The sequence below is a fragment of the Polyodon spathula genome, chromosome 21 (genome assembly GCF_017654505.1).
Source record: "Polyodon spathula isolate WHYD16114869_AA chromosome 21, ASM1765450v1, whole genome shotgun sequence".
Lineage (NCBI taxonomy): Eukaryota > Metazoa > Chordata > Actinopteri > Acipenseriformes > Polyodontidae > Polyodon > Polyodon spathula.
In genome coordinates, this window is record NC_054554.1 from 21,725,456 (window position 1) to 21,735,672 (window position 10,217).

The following is a 10,217-nucleotide window of genomic DNA, read 5'->3' on the forward strand; positions in this document are numbered from 1 at the left end:
CAAAGAGATCTCGAGATTTACAGTGGAGGATTTTATACACCATCATTGCCGTCAACTCATTCATTTCTGTCATTAATCCCGACACTTCAGACTGTTGTCTGTTTTGCAGTGAGAGGGAAACTGTGTTCCATGCTTTCATGAATTGTGCCCGTTTGAAACCTCTTTTTAGACAACTGAGCTTTTTATTCCAAAGACTTTCTTTGTGTTTTAGTGAGGAGGTTTTTATTATCGGGGTGCAGTATATGAGGAATAAGAGTTTTAGGTGTCAGGTGGCAAATTTTATACTTGGGCAGGCAAGATTGGCAATATTAAAGAGCAGGAAGAGGAGAGTGGCAGTGAGTGAGAATATAAATCTGCTCAGTATTTTTAATTTGTTGCTTGTTACTCAGATAAAACTAGAACACAGTTTTTGTAAGATAATCAACAATATGGAGAAGTCTGAAGTGTTGTGGTGTGTAGACAGTGCTAGGTGGGAAGTGAATGAGGAAAATGAACAGATTTTGTTTTTTTAAAAGTATTTTAAATCTGTGATTGTGTGTTTTTGAGTTTGTGTTGATGCGCTTGAGAGGCTCAGGCTGATCCCTTAATAGCAGGTGATTAGGAGTTAATTGTATTCCATTTAATGTGAGGCGAAAAGAACCACATTAGTAAATAACAGCTACCCTCATATAATAAAAATGATTAACAGCATAGAATAACGGTATGGTAATGCATTACTTTTGAGCTAACTGTGGCTCTTTAGTTCCTCCAATTCAAAAAGCAATTCATTAATGTACCTTTTGTGAAAAGAGAAAGAGCCACCTACTCATATTGGAAATTAATTAGTCAGAAATCCTTGCCGGCTAATTATTTACAGTTCAAAAGGGCAGTAGAAAGTCAGATCTTGTTTCCTATTCCTAGCTTCTAGAACCATATTGCAAAATCACATCCATGACTTTGCAACATATTTAGTTTACAAAAGATTGCATGCATCTTCATAACATGCAAAGTCAAGATGTTTCACAGTCCCTTTTTAACTAGAAGACTGTCTAAACTGGGCTGGTGGTAACCTTAGTCATTATGTCAGGATACCCTTGGAAAGAGGACCTTGGTCTAAATAAGTTTTTCCTAGTAAATCATTAAGGTGACTAGTAACTGTGTACTGTATTTTTCCAAGAATGAGGATAGCTGGTTAGCCTGTGAGTCCCCCAACAATAAGCTATGCTGTATTTGTATAGTGAGCTAATTAGTAAGATATTGTGCATGCCTTTGTCTTTATTGAATGTAGACAAATAAAAAAAAAAAAAAAAAAATAGGGTATAATATAAAGGCCTGATGATCTAGCCTGTATTGTCTTGTCAAAAAAATAAAAAAAACACCACCCAAATGATCGCAAACGTCATGACAAAGGTAAATTATTCGTAGATCTGGAAACACCTGCCAACAGATAGCATTCTATCAGCTCTCTATCAACGTCCGTCTGATCTTGTACGTTATTAAGACAGAGTGAGGCAACTTTATGAGACCACTTTTAGAACTGTAATCAATAAGAATAAATGCCTCTTTTATAGGAGACCGTTCAGTTTTAAAAGGGCATAATAGTGATTGGAGAATATGTATAACAGAAATAAAGGATCACATCATTAAACAAAAGCAGCAAATGCTGTTCCATAATTTATTTTCTTTTTTTCAGTTTTAATACCATTTGGCTTAAAACACCTCAATGGGATCACATTAAGAAGCCAATCCAAATAATTGGCATGGCGCTCTTACAAATACCTGCAATTCCAATGGATTATCAAGAAACTACACCCTTGTTACATTTTTTCTTCAGTGCTGGTCAACAAAACTTCGTGGCTAACTGATTAAGGGGAATAATCATAAGAATCTTCAATTCTTACAACCCCGTAAAGAAATACTAAAATAAATTCAATTACACAGATTTCAAGTCTTTTTCAGTGTCTTCAGACATTTGAATTAATTCAGCACTATTGCATGTGTAATATTTTGGATGAAAACTCTTAAAAAGGCACAGTCACAATGCTTTGCAATTTCTGATAAATGAAGCCTAATAAATCATGTATCAGAGACTGCAGATTACACCCATAATCTTTTTTTTTCTGCAGGTAGTGACAGGAGCCTGTTTACATTCCCAGTGTAACAAAGTGCCAAGCTGGCTTTAAGAAGGGAGGAAACGTGTGTGCCAACAACTGAAATTCCCATTAGGAAAATGATACGAACTGAAAAGCAGAGTCCTTACACACCCAAAAGGAGAACGAGCAGCCATCAATAGCACACAGTCAATTCTGAAAAAAACAAAATGACAACAGTGTACCAAAATATATATCGTACTCAAAATGTTATGGTACCTTGCAGTTCTCACAAGAAACACAGTATGTTACCTTTTCTGTATCCCATGTTGTCCTTATAGCAGAAATACATTTATTAAACATCATTTTTATACACACATCATAGATTAATGAACACATTTCTCGACATTTACTTGGGATCGCTTGCCAGGGAAAGAGAATTTCTCTTACAAGAATCACAGTGTATCCAGATCACGCTCCCTCCTGCAACACTGCTGGTGCTCTGATTGAAATCAGTGGTGCATTGTGGGAACAGAAAACCAGCAGTGTTGCAGGAGGGATCTGGATACATTGCGATACTTAAATGATCTTCCTCCAGACGAACACGCCCTAGTAAATGTTGAGAAACATGTTGCCCAATTGATTTATGACTCATGATATGTGATAAAAAAAAAAAAAACAGTTAATAATAAAAAAAAAAATCTGTAGGAGAGGGAAGGTACAGTATAGGGTCATAACTTTCTGTGCACCAGTGGTGTAGAAGCAGTTCATGCAGTCTTTCTGCCACATCACAGTCCCAGCCAGTTTGATTGAGCACAAAAAAGTTAAAAAATATAATAGAAACTTGGTATGTTTCAGAAAAAAAAAAACGGCTGTTATACTGACACCAAAGACATGATGAAAATAAATGGAAGAACTGACACAAGTAGCCTACTAAATCGCAAAAATTAAGTACATGATTAAAAGAGGGCATATAAACTCATACTCTAGGGAGTTTAAACTAACTGCTATCAATCGGTTGGACAAGGGCAAGAAGCTTTTAAAATACCGATGGACTCCTGTGGATCTAATCGCAAGATGTGGACTACAGTAATTCAAATTCTGAAGGATCTATGTTGTGTTAATTGGGCACAAATTGGAAAAATGAGCTAAAATCATTATGTTTCAATTTAAAATAATCTTTTATTATTTTCGCATTGTACGGTAATGTGAGAACACATTAATGTTATTTCAGTGCAATAATTTAAATTAAATTGAGCGCTATAAATGTATGTATGTGCATTATTTTTATTTTTTTTTAACGATGTTATTTCAGAAAATCTGTCTCTTTGACATGTGCGATTCAGTGAGGGACTACTGTACTAGAAAAAAGTGAAAATGCAAGGGAAATGTATTTAGCATGTACCTGATTTACTGCAATCTGGGAATTTAGTTAGGTATAGTATTCCAACATGGCACTGTGGCTTGTTTATTTTTTGAATAAATGGATTTTCTCTTCCCTGGTGAAAGAGGCTTCTGAAATATTGTCTGTGCTTTAACATATTGTTTTGCTTAGCAACCTGCTAAAAATAAAAAGGTTAAAAATAAAATTATGCCAGTCATCCACAATTTAATACAAATGGTAAAATGCTAAAAAAATATGCTTAAACTCCCTTTTATGAACACTGCCCTCTCTCTGGCATTTCAGGCTTTTGTTTCTGTAGTGTTTCTTATAATAGAGGGGGTGTCTTTGACACAGTTCCATTTTGGACCTGTTTAATATGTCTTATCTGTGCCTAGGAACCAGTCCATTGATGCCTTTTGATTGGAATCCAGTCATAAATTTTTTGTGTATAGTTTACTTATTAGCTTTAAAAAGCTGTGGCTGGTGCTTCTTTAAAATATGTACATATAGCAGGGGCGCCGCCACCAGGGGGGCCAGGGGGGCCATGGCCCCTGCACTTTTCGAACAGGTGGGACGACTATATAGTTTGGCCCTCTTTTACAATGAAAAAAGAAAGCTGCCATTTTTTTTAATGCACCATTTTTATTTTTAAATACAAAAAATAAATAAAATATTTTAACAAAAAACCCAGTGCTCACAGATCAAAATAAATATTAAACAAACACAAATATCGAACACAAATACAGGTCAGGCTGTGCAATCGCTTTCACTGACCCTGTATTTAGTTTGGATTTTAAACTGTTCTCGCTCTCCTTTGAACACTCACCCAGAGCAGTGAGAACTGCAGGCTTTTATATTAGTGACCGAGGGATTAACTAGCTATCAATTAACTGATAATCCCTCGGTCACGGTCTGCACGGGTTTGTTATCTGGCTTTAATGTGGCAAAACAATACAAGACATCTGGCTCTTCGCCGTCACATTTAATAAAACAATAACAAAACAACACGGCTACGCCATCATACATACAAATAATAAATTATAATAAACACAAAATACTAAACTGCACAGGGGTGGAGGGGTATCCCTTCTAAAATAAACAAATAAATGTGAAGGGCTCTTCGCCCTGTTTCAGAACATATCAGTGTTTTAGCTGGATGTGGCCAGATTGAATCAGCAGTACCAATCTGCATGACAGAAAGTGGATACACACCAGAGTTTATTTAATCAGGTAAATATATATATATATATATATATATATTTTTTTTTTTTTTCTGTAGACCTTACAGTTCTAGAATTAAAATAACTGATATAATTGTGCGAAGCAAATACTAATCGGTTCAGATTTAAACAGTGAGAGAAAGTAGCATGTAAGGGTTTGCATGACCACGTTTGTTTCACTGTTAAGAAACAAGCCTGTGTTAATCTGTTTATTTAGATACGTGCGTGCAGTTTTGTATGAAATTAAACTACACTTTTTTTTTTATTTAAAATAATCAACTCTGTCCTATAGTTCCTTTAAAGATGTAATTAGCATTGTTAAACCATCTCTATTTCTTAACTACGTCATGGATATCTGGCAAACAAGCTAAAACATTTCTCCCAGCTATACATTCAAAAAAATATATCTGATTTACTGTGTTTGCAGAGTATTGATTGTAAATTAAAATAGTTCATTTAAGTCAGCACAAATGTCGTTTGGGTAGGAATATATGTCAGTACATATATTCCTGCAGCTATTATTAAAGTTTAAATGAAGAGCATTCCCAGTATGGACCATTTTAAATACAACTTCTTAAAGATCCTGTCGTGCTTGACCAGCAGTAGAACAGCAATACAAAAACATGCACTGTTCTTGCTGAGTGCTTTTAAACCTTTGTCTGTTTGCTCAGCCAGGTGGTTGAGAAAATGATGCCAGGGTTTAATTGTTTTATTTGGCAAAAAAAAAAAAAAAATGTATTCCTTGCTGTGTTCTCTAAGTTTTGTTCTGTGAATTATCAACAAGTTATATAGCTATTTTGTTTCTCAGACGCCTACTTTGATTAGTGATAGTTAAAGGGTTAATGTTTATGGGCATGTTAATACAGTGGAAGGATATGCAGATTTGTGATTTTACCTCAGCTGTATTAATAGAAGCTCAGGATAAAGTCAGGTGCTTTACATTGACCTTTACAGAATTTTACTAGCAGTAAGAGTGGCCCTTGTATTTGCAACATACAAATTAAGGGTTTTTATGCACAGGTCTATTGGTCCAACATTAATCTAGTGGCCCCCCCACTTTTTTTTATCCGTGACAACACCTCTGACATATAGGGCATAGTCATATCAGCTGACTCACAGGCTTATTGCAGCCTGTGATAAAATATGTGCCTCCACCAAGCCCCTCCCCTTTCCAGACACAATGTTGCACATTATAATACATCCATGCTAGGTTGAAAACCAGCTGTACTAGCATTTGTTACACTAGCGAGCACAAAACACAGACTTTAGCATAATTCGAGTGCACTGTGCCCTGCTGATACAGGCCTCTCATTATGTGGCTTGTAATCTGAGCTTTCAGTACCTCGGCTGTCCTTCTCTTCCCTGAATGGGAAGCAGCTCTGCTCTTTCACTTTCCTGAGCTTTCACTGTGCTTAGGTCGGCACTATCATTATAGTTATTCACTGATGGGGTGAGATCATTTATGCTGAGGAGACACCAGGGGTGGGTCACCTCAGAATAACTAGGTTTGAATTGCACAAAGTCAAACAAGTTTTACTGTGACCGACTGGCTTTTACAAGTCCGTATTGTGACTGTGACAAGAGAGAGTGTCAAAGTCAAAACTCCTGGGGTCTGTTTTAGTTCTAAAATGTGGTTTCTAATAACGCTGACATACAATTTATAAACTTCATTCTCGTTTTACTGTGCTGGGAGTGTAACAATACGCAAATGTTACAACACATAACACGATGCATGGGATGGTCCTGGTGGCTATTTATATGATGTATAATAAGATCCAATGATCATTCGGTGATAGACCATTTTGTTAAAAGACAAATCATTAAATGGGATAAGGACAGTGTGTATTCATACCAGCAGCTATCTTGTGCTTCACAGTACAAATGATACATACCTTTAATACCATACAACATATCATGTATTGAAAGTATCACAATTCATTAATACAAAATGAATAGTTACATCCATGTTTATTGTATATGGTAATATTAATGGGGTCAATAATTCGCCCCTGTTGGAAAACCCCAATAGTATGAATATAGATTCAAAATGGATGGTATTTGAATCCACTACTGCTTCAAATAGGCCCCATTGGGAATCGGTGGAAGTTTTAACCCTTTAAATCCTTGATGCTACAACTTATTTTGTAACACAAAGATCTTTTTTCATTAGCATTTTTTTCCCCCCTTGTTGTATTACAAGTCACAACTACAAATTAAGTCATATCCTGGATTATAATCCAGATACAAAATAAAAAAAAAAACTGGTAAATGGTATACTTGAATATGAAATATGTCTCCAATGTTTCTGTTAAAACCACTGTTGGAGAAACGAAGTGAAAAAGATTTATTTCAAATGAGACATACTTCAGAAACATAAGTAAAAGAGAACTAGCTCATGTGGAACAAACAAAAGAGAAATACTCTTTATGAAATTTGAAAGGGAGTGAATAAGATCATATGCACATAATAAACAAGTCTTAAAACCATTTGTTCATTTTCTATATTGAGATCAAACCAGATTGAAAGCTGCAGGACGCCGTTTATTATTTTGTAAACATCTTCAGATATATCCAAGCTAATTACATCCTGGCTCATACTTTGATAGCAGCCATGATCCGAAGAACCAGTATGACCTCCCTGTAATGAGATTGCAAGTCTGGATCGCAGCACAGAGGACCACTCTGGAGAATAATGAGTTTAGTCTTAGAATGGGAAGATACAGCACATCTTGATTGTGAATGACAAGAGAGGTAATAAGCTGTGAGTCTACGCATCTCAGATGTCTCAGTGTCTGGCATTGATTTAAAGATGGTCAGAGCTGGTTGCAATACACAAAACTGGAAACACGTTTCATGAGTAACAACCACCACACTCATTAATGAGGAACAGTCGAGGAGTTTAACTAGGTGAGATCATGGTGGTTTGTTACAAGCCCTAGTGACAGTGTTATAGGCTAGAAGGTGCTTTTAATACTCTGCCCATGATGTACGTATTTAAACACCTTGCAGAACTGTCATATGTCTCTGAGGGCATATTTACAGTGTTATTTTATAGGCAGAGAATGCCTGTTTGCATTGAGGTAAATCAGTTAGCAATGGTATTTTTAGTAAGAGATATTATAATTCTGTAATTAAAAGTCTAAGCACAACAAGATCAGGTTAGATCTCCCATGAGAGCCACTGACAATCCCACAGTATTGTGTAGTTGATAGGGAATACGAGGCTGGGCATAAGGAACTCAGCAGTGTTTTTCCTGTGTAAGCACTGCTGTTTGATATATATATATTCCCTGTCATTTCTTCCCAAACTAATTACATTGGAAGGTTCTGAAGGCCGAGGAGCTATTTAAAGTTAATGCGGAATCTGTTAACTAGAGTATATTCTCTTATAGCCCTTAAATAGTTAAAGATTTCATATAATAGTCTGAGGCAAGAGAAAAAACTTCCTGTAAATTCCTAAAAACTTATTCTACTTTCAAGACCATTAAATATAGTCTATTCAGTAATATTCAGTAAAAAGCAATTGAAAAAAGCCTACAGTTACCGTTGTAATTGAGCTCAGAACCCATTTGGATGGTTTATTTAAGAGATCTGGGGCCTGAAAAGTGATCAAGCTAGAACAGATCATTAACTTTTAGTTTTGGACCATCAATCAGTCAGTCACTATTCAGAAATCTGGTGGCCAGTGATAAGTTGCCGATTTTACAATACCAGCCACAAAGCAGCTCTGTTATAAGTTATTCTCGGAAAGTTATTCCATTCTTTTTTTTTTATAGACCAGAAGTCTGAGAGAGACTAATACTAGTCTGAAGAAACCCTGATATGACCTTCAATAGAGCAGAGGAGGGAATAGTATGTAGCAAACTTTGTTTTTGTAACTTTCCTAACCAATTTGGAAGACTTCTCGTCGAAAAGTTTGTCATTTAACTTGTGACGTTTCTTTTAGGATTTTTTATTTCACACTATTGAATGTTTAATAGTTATGGATGAAGTGGAAAATGAATACAAGTCTTTCTCTTCTACCAAACCGTCTTTATATTTAAATGTTAATTTATTTGGATGCTAAGTTCTGGAATGCATTTAAAGACTAGCAGTATATTTCAGTTCACACTGTATGATATATTATAAATATATTATCTATCCAAAAATAAATATGCAAATTAGAGCATTGGACGATGATCATGTGAATTTTGTTCTATGGGTTTAAGTTTCCTATTTGGGGGTAACTATGATTAGCATGTTGTAGCAGGTCTGACTTTCCGAGTGTGTGTGAAGACCTTATGCATGTGGGGTAAGGAGCATTTTGTAACCTTAAAGTTTGCATTTTGTTACAATGGGGGGTTTATCCCCTGGAACCCTGTATAACTAAGCTAAGCCCAGCCCTGGTCAGTTTTCCTGTTTGCAGGTTGTGTTTTTATGCCTCCTGGTGGCTTACACAAAACTAATAATGTCTTATAGCTATTCGCTAGAATATTGTTAATGTATTTTGTATATATTTATGCATTTATTTTTTATATTTAAATTTTATCAATATATGTATATATTTAAAAAAACATTGGTTTATACATACACATTGTAAAATATATTTTAAAATATATATTTATTTATCTTTTAATATAATGTAGTAGAAAATGAGCCTGAAGCTGTGGTTGTTCTTCTTCTGAGTTCTTAACAGAACTTGTTGAACTAAATCAATAATTATCAGAGGAACACTGGAACAGACTGGACTTGATTTTGTCACACTTAAGAACCATTTAATGCCAAGTAATTGGGAACTCATTGAAAGATGTTAAGCCAAAGAAGCTGCATGTTGAAATTCGTCAAAGCTAGTGCTTGGCTTAATGAATGCAAAACACCTTAGCCTCCTTTTCAATTGAACAAGAAATGGAAACCTCTCTCGTTCAAATACAGGTCGGTCAATTTTTAAAATCGTGAGTCTTTCAAAGTGAGCTACTTATTCTCAAACCTACCGAGCGTAACGGTTTGCATTGCCTGAGTGTATCAGTCCATTTTCCTTTTGTATTTATAGCATTAGTCTTTTTTTTTTAAAGTAAGAGAATACATTATTGCTCTCTTTATGTAGCACCCCCTTTGTAATCCAGGTTCAGGATAATAAAGAAATATATACTGACAGCAACGTGAATAAGATTCAGAAAGCCACCAGGGCTATATTTATTATGTAGTCAGAATTTAGTTATATACACATTATTGGAAAGAAGTGAACAGTTCCGTATTAGATAGTGCAGGGTAGTTTAGATCAAAACAAGATGACCAAAACTGTTATTGCAAGCAGTTTAGCAATCATACGGTGGTTCATAAATTCAATAGCTGTTCTAAACACAATCCAATATAACCAAACTCAAAAGAGAAAACAGCTACAACATTATTACTCCTGGGTATATCTTGTTTGTAATGTAGCCGTTTTCATAGTGTCCATAAAATCCCCCCAGCCAGATCTTTGATTATTTTGCAATTCTGATCTTTGTCAGTCTTTGAACAACTTTGCATAATGTAGTTATATTACCGGGTACAGCTGCGTTCTAAAA